At 53.9% G+C, this 13,963-nt stretch overlaps 1 protein-coding gene across 1 annotated transcript in view; it reads left to right on the forward strand.

Moving 5' to 3' along the window:
* The window catches only part of LOC144729966 (receptor-type tyrosine-protein phosphatase gamma-like), a 455,918-nt gene that overhangs the window by 9,478 nt on the left and 432,477 nt on the right, over positions 1-13,963 (forward strand). The gene's annotated exons all lie outside the window — the stretch shown is intronic.

The raw sequence follows: 13,963 nt of genomic DNA on the forward strand, positions 1-13,963 counted from the left end.
TTCGATTCGCGCTCACGGCCAACATTAGTGACGACGAATATGTGAATCGGTCCTGCCGACTCTTCCTCAAATGAGTACCTGGTGCGGTGTGTAAAAACATCGCCACTCGGGAGACAAAGACGGCCGGGCGTGGTTGCTGCACCCCCACCCCCTCGTGCGCCGTGACGACCTTCATAGGTTGTGCACGCTAACAGCACTTGCCCCAACAGTCTGCTAAGGCTATACGGGGGATCTTTTGTCTTTGTGCATGATTGTGGTAGGGCGGGTTTCTGTGATCGTGGTTTATTTTATGCGAAAGATAATCGCTGAGCAAGCGGTCAACGGCCCATGAACGTCCAAAGCCCAGCGACAAACAGCACTCTCTCCACCCCCCCCCTCTCTCCACCTCTTCCCCTCCATTGACCCCTCCACTCCCCCCTCCCATCCCCTCGTGTGCGTGGTTCGTATTCTCCAGGGTCAGGGGTCGGCAAACCAACAAAGAGAAGGAGAGATTTGTGTTTTTCTCGACTTCGGTAACAAACAAAGACAACGCCTCGACAGCTCTTGCTAGGGCTGAACGATGAATCGATTTCAAATCGAAACAATGCGATTAGCAAATCGCAAAGGCTGCGATTTTTTGTGATTTGATAAGTCCTATTGTTCAGTTAAATAAATATATTCATTTATTTAACTTAACAATTGTTCCATGTTTGATTGTTCTATTTCAATTAAAACATGTTCATAACTACATTTTGGAAGCAATTAATGTCTTTTAAGTTCTAGATTTGAAGCTTTCGTGACTGCAAGGATTCATATTCTTAGGTTTTTTCGGTAAAGTCACGTAGGTAAAACATTAAAATTAATAAAAGTAAAATAAAATAAAAATCACGACGTTTCGGAGGCAACACAAGCTTCCGTCTTCAGGTGGAACCGTCACAGCTGTCGTGGCTGTGACGGTTCCACCTGAAGACGAAAGCTTGTGTTGCCTCCGAAACGTCGTGATTTTTATTTTATTTTACTTTTATTAATTTTAATGTTTTTACCTACGTGACTTTACCGAAAAAAACCTAAGAATATGTTTACACTATGAGATCTCTTTTACCAGTGGCAAAATATAATAGTAGGTTTTTACCCTTTTAACTGGTACAAAACTGACACCTTTATTCAAGGCATCATACTATTATATTTTGCCACTGGTAAAAGAGATCTCATAGTGTAAATGCTTACCCCGAGCTCTCAATACTCTGATATTGCACTGTGTTTGAGTTGTACGCCTTCTGGTGTCATCTGGCCCTACACCAATGGGGACTAGGCTCTAAAGAAAGCCGTCTCGGGTGTGGGCCAATCAACTTCAAGGACAGTGCATATTATCATCCTTATCAGAGTTGCTTCTTTTTGTTTGCTTTTTTGACTACTTGTGTTGTGGTCATTGCAAACATGATGCCTTGAATAAAGGTGTCAGTTTTGTACCAGTTAAAAGGGTAACAACCTACTATTATACTAAGAATATGTCTTTTAAGTTCTCATCCTTGCATTAGAATTTATGGAGCAGTTCATATTTTGATGGTGTGATGTGGTAATTCTCCATCGCATGTTGAAAATTGAATATTGAACTGAAGCTTGACTTAAAAAAATGTAATCGCAAATCAAATCGCAATATCTGTCAGAAAAATCGCAATGACATATTTCCCCCAAATCGTTGAGCCCTCCAGTCAAGAGGCGCAGTGCCACGTGAGTGACGTCACGAGGAGGCAGCCCTCGGGGCGCCGCACGCGGCCTCGGAGCCGACCCCCTTGCCCGAGGAGCTCTGGGTGTCACGTGGACTCTGCCGCAGTATGTTTGTTGAACTTCTTTCGCACCCTACGTAGCCGGCCGTGCTCATCGGAGGTGCGAACTGCAGAGTTGAGAGCGAGCTGGAGCCGCGGGACGTCAGCGCTACATTGTGTCGTCACTGCCTCCCCTACGCCTCACCAATGTCGCGTGACGCCATAACCCGCCCCCCTCTCCTCACCATTCCCACGTCACCCCCTTTCCTCACCAAACGCACCTCAATCTAGCGTGACGTCATCACACCTCTTGCTGCAACTCACCGGTCTTGCGTGACGTCATCATCCCTCTTTTCTCATCGCTACCTTCTATATCCTGTGACGTCACCCCTCCCACCTTCCACCTCACTAGCGTGGCGTCATAACTCACCCTTCACCGCCCGTGCTGCGTCACAGACAGACGAAGAAGAAGCGCATGTACCGTCGTCGTTGCACAGAAGACATCGACTCGAGCGAGGCGATCCTCGGAGCTTGTAAACAGAGACGAGGCTGGGAGGAAAGGGGCAGCGTGCGGGGACCCGAGTCTCTGTCGCTCAACTCCTCGCCCTGCTCACTGACGGGCAGGGATGGTGGTGATGATGATGGTGACGGCTGGAACTCGGCAATATGTGACCACGGCAGGAGGGTGGAAGGGCGCTGATCATTGTGAGACGAGTAGGGAGGGTGGCCGGTGTGGGGTCGGGGTGGGCTGGGGGGCGGTGGGGGGGGGCATCCACGGACCCCCGGCCGCACGCGCAAAGCGCTGACTCGCATCTTCTCTTCTCAACTTGTTCTGTTTGATGCCGCGCGTCCTCGTGGTGCTCGGTCTGTCCTCGTGTTGTCATTGTTGTTGTTGTTGCCTTTGTTGCCTTTGTTGCTGTTTTGTGCACGCGTTTGCGTTTACATTCGATCAGCGCAGAGAAAGAAAAACAACTCGCGGAAAGTTATTTTTTCGACACTGTGTGGAACAACTTGCAACGCTCGCGCGCTACATTGAAGTTGGTGCGATGCCAACAAAACCGCATCACCGCAGCGCTCGGGCTTCGAGGTGGCACGGCGGTGCTGCTCTCGCGCGCGTTTTGTTTCTGGCTGCCCCTCGCCGCGTGGCCATTCGAAGCGATGCCCGACGTTTTTTTCCACGCGCTGGGAGCCTGAGCAAGCCGAGTGAAGGTCGAACGTGACACGCGCGGCGCCTCTGCTCGAGAAGGCATCGACATCGAGATGAGGCGACACCGTGGCCATCATCACCACCGTAGCTCATCGCCACCCTCGGTAGACACCCACGTGCACCTGCCAGACCAGGGATCGGCAGAATACGGCTCCAGAGCCGCATGTGGCTCTTGATGGATTGCCCTGTGATGTGATTTGTGAAGGATGGCTCTTGATGGGTTGCTTGCCGACTCCTGTCCGAGCCTCTACTCACAGTCTCCCATCGGACCCGCAGTCTACGTATAGAGAGCCATAGATTCACACAGAGACCCACAGGCTTCGTATAGAGAGCCATAGATTCACACAGAGACCCACAGTCTACGTATAGAGAGCCATAGATTCACACAGAGACCCACAAGCTTCGTATAGAGAGCCATAGATTCACACAGAAACCCACAGTCTACGTATAGAGAGCCATAGATTCACACAGAGACCCACAGGCTTCGTATAGAGAGCCATAGATTCACACAGAGACCCGCAGTCTACGTATAGAGAGCCATAGATTCACACAGAGACCCACAAGCTTCGTATAGAGAGCCATAGATTCACACAGAAACCCACAGTCTACGTATAGAGAGCCATAGATTCACACAGAGACCCACAGTCTACATATAGAGAGCCATAGATTCACATAGAGACCCACAGGCTTCGTATAGAGAGCCATAGATTCACACAGAGACCCACAGTCTACGTATAGAGAGCCATAGATTCACACAGAGACCCACAGTCTACGTATAGAGAGCCATAGATTCACATAGAGACCCACAGGTTTCGTACAGAGAGCCATAGATTCACATAGAGACCCACAGACTTCGTATAGAGAGCCATAGATTCACATAAAGACCCACAGACTTCGTACAGAGAGCCATAGATTCACACAGAAACCCGCAGTCTACGTACAGAGAGCCATGGATTCACACAGAGACCCGCAGTCTACGTATAGAGAGCCATAGATTCACAGACACCCACACAAAGGCCCATACATCTGCTCTCACAGTCCCCCATAATCGGCTCATAGATCTCCCTGTTCCTTCTCGCTGGTCGGCCGAATCGTGGATGTGATGAGTGTGGACGTGAGTTTGTAGGGGAGCAGTATTGTAACAGTTAGCACGCTGTGCTTTGAACCTGGTGGCCCGAGTTCTATTCCTGTTCACGGCTCAACTTCTGTGACGATTATCTGAATCGGTCCTGGCCCTCCCCTACATAGCTCGACTCAACCTCAAATGATGCTCTGATGTGTGGACATCGCCATTAGGGAGACAAAGGCAGCCGGGCGTGGTACCGACCACCCACCCTGTCGTGTGCCGCGTCGGTCATCATAGGGGCTCGCCAACAGCACGTGGCCCAACAGTCTGTTCAGGGACTACGCGAAACATCCTGGTCTTTGTTTTGCATGTGCATGTGAGTGTGGGTGAGTATGGTTGTAAGCGTGAGTGTATGTGAGAGTGAATCTGTGTGTGGATATGAGGAATGTGTGTGTGTAGATGTGTGTGTGGATGTGTTTGTGTGTGGGGAGCGGTAGTGTAGTGGTTAGCGCACTGCGCTATGAGCCTGGCCACCCGGGTTCGATTTCCGGTCACGGCCAACACCAGTGACGATTATCTGAACCGGTCCTGGGCCTCCCCTAGGTCAACTCAGCCTCAAATGAGTACCTGGTGCAGTGTGTAAACATCGCCACTGGGGAGACAATGGCGGTCGGGCGTGGTGTTGGCCACCCACCCCCTCGTGTACCGTTCCGGCCTTCATTGTTTGCTAGCTAACAGCACTTGCCCCAAAAGTCTGATAAGGCTATACGGGGGATCTTTGTCCTTGTTTTTTGCGTTGATGTGAGTGTGTGTGGATATGAGTGTGTGTGTACATGTGTGTGTGTGGATGTGATCGGAGTGGGCTATTTATTCCGTGTAACCTTGGCGAGACTAAAACTAAAACTGACTACAAGCGTCCTACATCATTCTCCATCGCCCGCCTCCTCCCCCTGGACCCCCTCCCCCTGGACCCCCTCCCACCCCCCCGGCCCCGCCCTCCGGCACGCGTGGATCATCTCGGAGTCGTTTACTCCGAACACGCTTTGTATTCACGTTCGGGCACACGAGCGATTTGTGCTCATTATAGTCTGTCCGGCAACGCGTCAATTAAAGCCACTTAGGACATCGCCCCGTCTAAATAAAACCCCCTCCGCAGGAGCCCCTCGGGGTGGTGTGGGGGGGGGATGTGAATGCGTAATGAATCATCAGGGCGGCCGGGCATCGAGGCCATCGTTCCTCGGGGGGGGGGGGGGGCTATTAATTTGACAGCGCGGCGGCGCGGGGGCCGTGACGAGGACGGGGGGGGCTCCTCCTCCTCCTCCCACCCTTCTCTCTCCCCCTCTCAAATCCCAGGTGGTACGGGGGAGGGCGAGGAGGGAGGAGGGGGGCCTTTCTCGCAAAGTGGTTGGATAAAGAAGCACGTGGCGTGTCGAGTCACTCCCCGCGTGCCTGCGAAGGCGCCGCGAGTCGCCGGGCGCTTTAGAGGGAGACGAGCGCGATGGCGGTGGGGGGCGAGGGGACGACGGGTAACGAGACAGGACGGACGACGCTGTCGGCGCCGTGGTGGGAGGGAGGGGGAGGGGTGGTGGGAGGGAGGGGGAGGGGTGGTGGGAGGGAGGGGTGGTGGGGGGGGCAGTATATAATTTAATGTTGGGTTTGTGATGTAAGAGAATAAGTTTAGCTGGAAGCATATTATATTTTTTGCGACATAGAATTGTAATGCATTACTTACTGTTAGTAGCTCAGCTTATTGGAGAGTATATTTAGTATACTGATGATACTATGTAGTTTATACTTTAGTTGTTTACGTGGTGGTTTAGTTACTGCAGCTACATACTATTAACATTCCTTCCCTTTATTAATGCTACCCCTATCCCCTCCCTTTGATGCTGCTAATCCTGCATAATGCACGGGCATAATATGACTTTAAACCCCCCGCCCACCTCCTACGCATTTCACAAGTAGTACTAATCCCATATCTGCATTTCCCATAAATATGCTAAATTCCTCTTGATATGCAAATTCTTTTGTCAAGGCGCTCTTCCCCCTCCAACCCAGCTTAAATATACGCTCCAAGCCTGGTGGTGTTTCATTCAGACGCTGTCTTCTCGACAGACCTATTCTTCACCTGAGGACGGCTGCTTGCGTTGTGGCCGAAACGTCGTGAGAATTATTTTATTATGTAAAATTTTTATTATTTTATTATTTCCATTCTACGTGACTTTACCGAAAGAACCAAGAGGAAGGGGGAAGACATCGCGTGTATCACGGACAGCTCCACCCCCACCGCCCCACCCCCTCCCCCACACCCCCTCCCCCACACCCCCCTCCCCCACACCCCCTCCCCCACACCCCCTCCCCCACACCCCCACACCCCCTCCCCCACACCCCCACACCCCCTCCCCCACACCCCCACACCCCCTCCCCCACACCCCCTCCCCCACACCCCCACCGCCCCAGCCCCTCCCCCCGCGAGGGGCTGGGGCTCAGCCGTGGCGTCGTTTCCGCTGCCTCCCGTTGCGCGTCGACCTCGTTCCACGCGCTGATGACGCTGCCGCTGCTCGTACGTAACCGAGACGTGAATTGGTTCCTGATGTTGTTCGTCGGAGCCCGCACACTCGTGGGGACATGTTACCGTGGTTTGCTTGAACATTGATTTGTGTCCCGTGTAGCGCTTTCGATTTCTCGTGGAACGCCACGGCGTGATTTATCGTCGCTTGTTTTTGCGCCGCTTTTTATTTGGCAATTTAGTCCGTGAGCGATGGCTTCGCTTGACGTTTGCCCACCGCGCCGGGAACTCATTTCAGGCTGAGACGACTTAGGAGAGGCTCGGGAAAGGGGTTCAGACGCTCGCCACCAATGTGTTGGGCCGTGAGCGGAGAATCGGGTTGGTAGCGCGGTGGTGATGGTGGTGATGTCGGTGGTGATGGTGGTGATGGTGGTGATGGTGGTGATGTCGGTGATGTCGGTGGTGATGGTGGTGATGTCGGTGTTGATGGTGGTGATGGTAGTGATGGTGGTGATGTCGGTGGTGATGTCGGTGGTGATGGTGGTGGTGATGGTGTTGATGGTGGTGATGGTGGTGATGTCGGTGGTGATGGTGGTGATGGTGGTGATGTCGGTGATGTCGGTGGTGATGGTGGTGATGTCGGTGTTGATGGTGGTGATGGTAGTGATGGTGGTGATGTCGGTGGTGATGTCGGTGGTGATGGTGGTGGTGATGGTGTTGATGGTGGTGATGGTGGTGATGTCGGTGGTGATGGTGGTGATGGTGGTGATGTCGGTGATGTCGGTGGTGATGGTGGTGATGTCGGTGTTGATGGTGGTGATGGTAGTGATGGTGGTGATGTCGGTGGTGATGGTGGTGGTGATGGTGTTGATGGTGGTGATGGTGGTGATGTCGGTGGTGATGGTGGTGATGGTGGTGATGTCGGTGATGTCGGTGGTGATGGTGGTGATGTCGGTGTTGATGGTGGAGATGGTAGTGATGGTGGTGATGGTGGTGGTGATGGTGTTGATGGTGGTGATGGTGGTGATGTCGGTGGTGATGGTGGTGATGTCGGTGTTGATGGTGGTGTTGTCGGTGTTGATGGTGGTGATGGTGTTAATGGTGGTGATATCGGTGGTGATGGCATTGATGGTGGTGATGGTGGTGATGTCGGTGTTGATGGTAGTGATGGTGTTGATGGTGGTGATATCGGTGGTGATGGCAGTGATGGTGTTGATGGTGTTGATGGTGGTGATGTCGGTGGTGATGGTGGTGATGTCGGTGTTGATGGTAGTGATGGTGTTGATGGTGGTGATATCGGTGGTGATGGCAGTGATGGTGTTGATGGTGTTGATGGTGGTGATGTCGGTGGTGATGGTGGTGATGTCGGTGTTGATGGTAGTGATGGTGTTGATGGTGTTGATGGTGGTGATATCGGTGATGATGGCAGTGATGGTGTTGATGGTGTTGATGGTGTTGATGGTGGTGATGTCGGTGGTGATGGTGGTGTTGTCGGTGTTGATGGTGTTGATGGTGTTGATGGTGTTGATGGTGGTGATATCGGTGGTGATGGCAGTGATGGTAGTGATGGTGGTGATGGTGGTGATGTCGGTGATGTCGGTGGTGATGGTGGTGATGTCGGTGTTGATGGCAGCGATGGTGTTGATGGTGGTGATGGTGGTGATGTCGGTGTTGATGGTGGTGATGATGGTGGTGATGGTGGTGATGGTGGTGATGTCGGTGATGTCGGTGGTGATGGTGGTGATGTCGGTGTTGATGGCAGTGATGGCAGTGATGGTGGTGATGGTGGTGATGGTGGTGATGTCGGTGTTGATGGTGGTGATGGTGGTGATGTCGGTGTTGATGGCAGTGATGGTAGTGATGGTGATGATGGTGGTGATAATGGTGATGTCGGTGATGTCGGTGGTGATGGTGGTGATGTCGGTGTTGATGGCAGTGATGGTAGTGATGGTGGTGATGTCGGTGATGGTGGTGATGTCGGTGATGGTGGTGATGTCGGTGTTGATGGTGGTGATGGTGGCCCTCGCCAGCACGGAGACACACACAGCGGCAAGGGGCGGGGGGGGGCGCTGGGTGCGATGTTCTTCTCGCGGTGCCGCACGTGGCGACGTGAACCAGTCGATGCCAATTACCACTTTACTCGTTTTGTCATTTGTCCGCGAAAGTCGCGCTGAGTCGCAGGATTGTTTTACAGGAGGGTCCTGCTGCTGCTGCTGCTGTTACGTTTTTGAGAACTAAAAACCCACCCAGCCCCGTTCGTCTACACTCCAATGCACCTCCGATTAGCACGGTTGGGTACGTGCGGTGCTGCTGCTGCTGCTGCCTGTGATCATCCCGCGCTGTGGAGGCAGCAGCGGTAGCGAGGGTTGGTGGATCACCGCACCGATGTTGTTGTGACACTCCCCTTCCCGCGGGCGTCGAGGTGGTGCCGAACCCCTGGCTCGCCAGGAGAAGACGGCACAGCAAGTGGGATTATCGCCATCTGTTTCCATCTGTACGGGGAATGAGCATTGCCCCCTCGCACAAAACGTGGAGTTTTTGTGTGCCCTGGCGCTACGGTTTCCCACCACCCCCTTAAGTGTACAACAATGACAATACATACACACAACTCGTCATTAATTGGCTAAAAACATCCTTATAGATAAAAAAAAACCCCGCTGACAAAAGAGTAATGCGACTCGCGTAAATAAGTAAAGTGAGTCGAGAAAATGTCGACGAACTTTATTTGTGAGTGAGAATTAATGACGCACAAATTAATGCCGCCCACGTATCCGCTGTGAAGCGACAGATCCTCGGGAGGAGGAAGAAATGAAATGGCGAACCCACATGCCGTCGTGCATCGCTCACGGAGCCCGCGGTCGCCTCCAGCGAGCGACGCGAAGACATCACACGCCAGCAGCAACAACAACAACAAGCTCGCCCCCGGAATACCAATTAACCCTCGTAATGACCGAGAACACGCCACTTACGCTTAAGAGGAGACGTTCACGCCGAGGGAACAAATTGCGGCAATTTTTGTTTCTACGAAATGCTGCGGAACGCGTCCGAGAGTGGAGATGGAGCGGCTGGACTCAGTTGACGTGCAGCTGCCGGGCGGTTTCCTTGCATCGCAGCATCCGAGAGCAGTCGCGTCGAAATGTGGAGGCCTTCATCCAGCAGTGGATAGATCAAGGCTACTGCTGCTGCTGACGATGATGGTGATGCTATGACGTACGGCCCAAAGAGTTGAACACTGACAAAGTGCTGTCTGTTAGCGCGCAACCTATTAAGGCCGGCATGGCACGCGAGGAAGTGGTGCGGCCCGGGACCACTTCATGACGATCAACAACAACAACAACTGCCATTCGCAGTTACGTAATCACATACAGCGTTTGTGCCAGGCTAGGTGCACGTTTAGGCCGTCACGTGACGTGCGGAAGGCTGGCTGTTGGCAGGCGGTTACGGGACAGACCCAGGTGCTATAGGCTGACTTGGCTGGCTTGGCTAGCAGGTGTGCCCCTTCACGTACACGCTGACACACAAAGACACATACCCCCCTGGTATGTACTGTGTGTGTTGAACTTCTTTCACACCGTACTTAGCCAACCGCGCTAATCGGAGGTGCGGGGGAAGGACCGCAAACTAAACACCACAAACTGTTCTTAAGAAATTAGTTCGTCAATCGAGATGATGATGATTTAAAAGTGCCACAGCTCCCAGTAGGCTTCCTAATGTCGGAAGGCTGAGGACGCAGAAGCGCGTCTGAAAGCGCCGCGCGATGCGCCGCCGCCGCCGCCGCCGCCTGTGTGCGATGGTGGCAGCAGCAGCAGCCAGGAGCCGGAGGCCGCGTGGTGGTGGTGGTGGCTCATGCTCCTTGACCAGGTCGGCGAGGTGTTGTGGTCCGTTCGCGGCAAGCGCTGTGTGTGCAATGAGTGTCACCTCATACCCTACACGCCACCAATACGACAGCCCGTTCTGCTGTGACGCCGCGTGCTGTTTTAATAACGCGAATTGGGTTTAACGCGGTGGTGAATGTATTAAGGAACGCATTTTTTTAAAATATGAAACGCGGATGCGAATTGGATACAACGCGATCGAGCGAACGGAACTACGCAGCGCAAGTAGGAATAAGCGGTGGTGGTGGTGGTGGTAGCAGTGCTGGTGGTAGCAGTGGTGGTGGTAGCAGTGGTGGTGGTAGCAGTGGTGGTGGTAGCAGTGCTGGTGGTAGCAGTGGTGGTGGTAGCAGTGGTGGTGGTAGCAGTGCTGGTGGTAGCAGTGCTGGTGGTAGCGGTGCTGGTGGTGGTGGTGGTGCTGGTGGTGGCGGTGCTGGTGGTGGTGGTGGTAGCAGTGCTGGTGGTGGTGGTAGCAGTGCTGGTGGTGGTGGTAGCAGTGCTGGTGGTGGTGGTGGTGGCGGTGCTGGTGGTGGCGGTGCTGGTGGTGGCGGTGCTGGTGGTGGTGGTAGCAGTGCTGGTGGTGGTGGTGCTGGTGGTGCTGGTGGTGGTGGTGGCGGTGCTGGTGGTGGTGGTAGCAGTGCTGGTGGTGGTGGCAGTGGTGTTGGTGGTGGTGGCAGTGGTGTTGGTGGTGCTCGTGGTGCTGGTGGTGGTGGCAGTGGTGTTGGTGGTGGTGGCAGTGGTGGTGGTGGTAGCAGTGCTGGTGGTGGTAGCAGTGCTGGTGGTGCTGGTGGTGGTAGCAGTGCTGGTGGTGCTGGTGGTGCTGGTGGCAGTGCTGGTGGTGGTGGTGGTGCTGGTGGTAGTGGTGGTGGTGGTGGCAGTGCTGCTGGTGGTGGTGGTGGTAGTGCTGGTGGTGGCAGTGCTGGTGGTGGTGGTGGCAGTGCTGGTGGTGGTGGTGGCAGTGCTGGTGGTGGTGGTGGCAGTGTTGGTGGTGGTGGTGGCAGTGCTGGTGGTGGTGGTGGTGGCAGTGCTGGTGGTGGTGGTGGTGGTGGCAGTGTTGGTGGTGGTGGTGGTGGTAGTGCTGGTGGTGGCAGTGCTGGTGGTGGTGGTGGCAGTGCTGGTGGTGGTGGTGGCAGTGGTGGTGGTGGTGGTGGCAGTGCTGGTGGTGGTGGTGGCAGTGCTGGTGCTGGTGGTGGCAGTGCTGGTGGTGGTGGTGGCAGTGCTGGTGGTGGCAGTGCTGCTGGTGGTGGTGGCAGTGCTGCTGGTGGTGGTGGTGGTAGTGCTGGTGGTGGCAGTGCTGGTGGTGGTGGTAGTGCTGGTGGTGGCAGTGGTGGTGGTTGCAGTGCTGGTGGTGGTGGTGGCAGTGCTGGTGGTGGTGGCAGTGTTGGTGGTGGTGGCAGTGCTGGTGGTGGTGGTGGCAGTGCTGGTGGTGGTGGCAGTTCTGGTGGTGGTGGCAGTTCTGGTGGTGGTGGCAGTGCTGGTGGTGGTGGTGGCAGTGCTGGTGGTTGCAGTGCTGGTGGTGGTGGTGGCAGTGCTGGTGGCAGTGTTGGTGGTGGTGGTGGTGGCAGTGCTGCTGCTGCTGCCATAGCGACATTGGCGGCGTCGCTCGCCTGCGGTGGGAGGGCGGCCACCCGCTGGCCACACGTTGCTCGATGCGCGCCCCTCTTTCATGATCAGCGATTGCTGCTGCTGCTGCTGCTCGCTCGTCTCGGATCAGTGACTCCAGTGGCAGCAAACACGTCGGCAATAACAACAACAACAACACATTCCACGTGTTCACGGCCAATTCCGCGCAGTCAAAGTGAAAAATTAATACTAAGTCAACATACTCTTTGGTTCAATCTTGATTTGAAGTTTTCGTGACTGCAGTAATCCATACTCTTTGGTTCTTTCGGTAAAGTCACGTGGGTAGAAAATCAAATAATAATAGAATACGACGTTTCGATTGCAACACAAGCAACCATCATCAGGTAAGAATTAATGAGAAAAAATAAACCTAGGCAACTTAGAAACACAATGCGACACAACACAGAGAGCCGGCCAACACAACAGCCAACACCACACGTGGCTGACCACGCTCCTACAGAATTCCACACAACTCTTCTTTGGAGGAGCGAAGTCGACATCATTTCACTTCTGAAATGAGTAAGGAAATTCGGCGGTGGTGGTGGGAGGAGGGGGCGCCTCTACGATTTACAACCCTTAGCCGCAAGTGGAAATTCCACATTCATCTGGCGGGGGCGAGTTTACCCATCATGTCAAACCGTTGTTGATTTCACCATAAAGTGGTACTAATGTTACTCACCCCGGAGGGATGGTAGACTGATTCAATCTCCCCCACTCCACCACCTTGACGAGAACCCAAACAGTTGGGGACGGGGAACGCCTCCAAGTGACGACAACGCGCGAGCTGAGCGAGCAGAGACGGGCACGGGCCCACGTTGATGCTGCTGGTGATGCTGGTGATGCTGCTGCTAATGATGTTGCTGATGATGCTGCTGCTGATGATGATGATGCTGATGATGATGCTGCTGCTGATGATGATGCTGCTGGTGATGCTGCTGCTGATGATGTTGCTGATGATGATGCTGCTGCTGCTGCTGATGATGATGCTGATGATGATGCTGCTGATGATGATGATGATGCTGCTGGTGATGATGTTGCTGATGATGATGATGATGCTGCTGCTGATGATGATGATGCTGATGATGCTGATGATGCTGCTGGTGATGCTGCTGCTGCTGATGATGATGCTGCTGCTGATGATGATGCTGCTGATGATGATGCTGCTGATGATGATGCTGCTGATGATGATGCTGCTGCTGATGATGCTGCTGCTGCTGATGATGATGCTGCTGGTGATGCTGGTGATGATGCTGATGATGATGCTGCTGATGATGATGCTGCTGCTGATGATGATGATGATGATGCTGCTGCTGCTGATGATGCTGCTGCTGATGCTGCTGCTGCCACATAGCGGTGGGCTCGCTGTGGATGGCGATCTACTGGCGCGGCAGTTAGAAACGTGGGGCATGTTCCTTAGATCCACCCCCCTGGCCCCACTCCCCTCCGCGTACCGCTGTTGTCTACCCAGCAGAATACATGGCCCACCAGATCACGTGCGGTGGGGTAAACTGTGGGGCTACTTCTACCAGATCACGTGGGGTGGGGTCGGCTGCACCTTTGACCTGCGTGTTATATTGAGTGGTTATGGGCGCCACATTTGGCGAGATGTTAACTCCCTCGCCTGGTGTCCAGGAGGGACGTGGGTTCGATCCCCGACCCTGACGTCGGTTGTATATTTGGAGTTTGCGTCTCTCCCCCACCTCGCCCCCCCACCCCCTCCTGGTCACGTGGATTTTTCTCCGGCTCCTCCGCTTTTTTTTGCCCTCTTCATTTCGAAACAACGCCACGCGTTTAGAGTATTTGACTGCTGCTAAACATTTCCACACGATGATGAGAAAGTTATCGTGTGTGATCGCCGGATTGCTTCTGAAAAAGAAAAGATCTGCTGTGTTCAGTGGGGGCCTATCCTGTTACGTCTGTTTGTAACAGTTGTAGGTGGTG

The sequence above is a fragment of the Lampetra planeri genome, chromosome 34 (assembly GCF_965212315.1).
Source record: "Lampetra planeri chromosome 34, kcLamPlan1.2.h2, whole genome shotgun sequence".
Lineage (NCBI taxonomy): Eukaryota > Metazoa > Chordata > Hyperoartia > Petromyzontiformes > Petromyzontidae > Lampetra > Lampetra planeri.